A 2930-nucleotide genomic window follows, 5' to 3' on the forward strand; every position below is an offset into this window, starting at 1 on the left:
TGTCAAGCTCAATAGAATCAGTGAACATATCCGTTTTTTTCAAAATAAAAGTGTGTATTCCGGAAGTGTTGAATTAACAAAACCAATGTTTTGTTAGACAATGTATTTGAAGATACAGTATTTACGTGGTATTTAAATTATTAATCCGCTATTTTTTATGTTTTTTGGGGCCCGTGTGGTGAATAATCCACGTTGTCTTTTACAGGAGACGATTCTACGCCTTTATTTTGACAGATACGTCTCATAGCTCTCCATATTGTGTTGCCAGTTAGCTTAACACGAGGCTGCCTGGCTGGTGTCCCGCGCATGCGCAATGGCGACCAGCTGTCAAACTGTTTTGCTGGCCCCTTGAATACACACTTCCGTTCATGCAAAGGTCACCAATTGATCAATTAAACTGATGATAATGCGAATCAATGGGGGACGCTCCTGAACTAGAACTATGTGATGGTGAAAGTCAGAAGAGGTTCCTGAGAGGGAAAAGAGGTGAAAGATGGAAGGAGATATGCAGCACCTTAACACAACCCATATCTCAAGGAGCCTTGAAAACCTTGATGTAAAGTGTTAAATCACAGAGTGAACACCTCTTCCTCTGACTTATCATTGTAGATGCATTTTATTGTAAGAGCAAATGATGTTGTGACTGTTGTGGACAGAGGAAGGTGTGGCTGCGTGTGAGGCTGAGGTCTATATGAGGATATAGGAGGCTCATTTTGATTCACTTCATTGCATTATCTGGGTCATTGCCTCCTCCTTCTCCTCTCTCCCTGTCCTTCTCAGCATTCCTCCCCAGCCTCCATCTTTTCTCCATCTTTCCTTTTTATTGATCATCCAATAAGCTTGTGTTATAAAACAGGAAAGGCAAAAGAAACTGATAAGGAGGTACTTCGGTGGTATAGAGAGAAAAAAGCAATGACTGTGTTACACTTGAGGAGCATGGAGAGGAAAAAGGGTGGAAGATGAAGTGAGGAGTGACTGAAAATACAAATACAGAAAGTATTACAACATGTATGTGTGTGTGTGTGTGAGAGCAAGCAGCTGTGCATGAATCTATCCCTCTTTATTCTCAATTGTCGGGGTTAAATTGTGGCTCTAATAAAGTGGAGACCAACTGTGTATTTGTATTTGTGCATGTGTGCGCATAACATTTCAGCATAAGCTCAAATGTTTGCCTTGTTGGCTGCTAACACAATATCCAAAGCACGTTCATTAGAACAAGGTGGATGACAAAAAGAGCAAATGAGGAGATAGTTATAAAGAGGGCAAAAGAGAAAGAGAGAGAAAATAGATCCTCTGCAGACAGGTAAGCACAACAGGCAGGGAGAGACCGAGAAAGCGAGTGTGTGGGAACAAACAGGATTAGGATTAGAGTAGGAGATGATTCTACTTCAGGGATTTTAGTGTCAAGACAGAGTCAGCAGGACTAGAGACAATCCTCCCTGTAATTAAAGCTCTGCTATCCAAAAGAGATTGTATCACAGGCCAGCGAGTGTGTGTGTGTGTGTGTGTGTGTGTGTGTGTGTGTGTGTGTGTGTGTGTGTGTGTGTGTGTGGGAAAGAAATGGTTGTGTATACGTGTGCGGAAAGTAAAAATTTTAAATAAAGACAACAGAGAGGTAACATTTCAACCCTGTTTTTCCCAATACAGTTTCATGTAGGAAATTAATATATAAATGAAAAATGAAAAAAACAACTCCCGACAACATCCCAGCTATCTTTAAATCTGCAGTAAGTACCTCTCTCTCTCTCTCTCTCTCTCTCTCTCTCTCTCTCTCTCCTCATCCTCCAGTCCCCCCCAGTGGTCAGCTTTCGTCAAAACAAGCTGTTTTGATTCTAATGGCATGATACTCCTTAAAACCAACAGGGGGGGATATGACCACATTAAAAATCAGCTTACACTGTGGACTGGGGTCTTGATTTAAAATGCTTTTCATGGTCAATGGAGGAAGCAACCGCTGGTCACAATAAGGTGTTCTACTGGGTGAGCCTTTGTTCCAATTTGTTTTTTTAAAACTTTCTCTTAGGTTAGGCCTGTCTGAAATGTCCACAGTCAAAGCTTAATGGTTAGGGAGTCAGGGGCTCTAAAATGATGTTCTAAAAGTAGTTCTTGAATGATATTGATTGGTATTGGTGCAGAGGTTTATATTCTAGATGATGACAAAGTACTTTTAAAATCCAGAAGAAAAAAAAGTTCACCTGAGGCACCATTTCTCTTCAGTTTTTCCTTTTATGAATGACATCCTTCTGTTATGAGCAGAAAAGCTGTCGAGTATTAAAGTCATGATTCTCTTGTTCAAGAAAAGAAAAACAGTTTTCTTTCTAGATGTTCATCCATCATCCCACATTTTCCCACTGGCTATTTTTGGCAGTTGCAAGAAGAAATAACCCAAAGAGGGAAGCATAACAATGTGACAATTCTTATGGCAGACATGTTGACTTGTCACAGCAAGAAGAACACATATAGCTCAACAGACAGATTACCGATGGCTCTGTTCTTACCAGTAAGTCATACCATAAACTCTTAGCTTCGTAACACAATTTAACTAATTACACCTGTGTTTGACGAGTCAAAATGTCTGCACCGAGATAGTTTTATGCAGTAACTTTTGCATGTGAAAATAAGGTAACACACACACACACACACACACACACACACACACACACACACACACACACACACACACACAAACAAATATAAAATGTTCAATACTGACAATTAAAAATCTCAATGAAATTTCATGTCTTTCCAGGATGATTTCTAAAGCATACTTAATTCAATGAAAAGCAATCGCTGCCAGTAAGACATGTACAAACTGGTGCCCTGTGGTAAAAGCGTTAGCAGTGTACATGATGTGATTTGTAGGTCAGTCAGTGTCCCCCGTGTCCCCCGACCCTCCTCTTCACACACTACGCATCCACAGGCCGATGGAT

Source organism: Anarhichas minor, unplaced genomic scaffold, assembly GCF_050575085.1.
Source record: "Anarhichas minor isolate MPS153535 unplaced genomic scaffold, ASM5057508v1 ptg000026l, whole genome shotgun sequence".
NCBI lineage: Eukaryota > Metazoa > Chordata > Actinopteri > Perciformes > Anarhichadidae > Anarhichas > Anarhichas minor.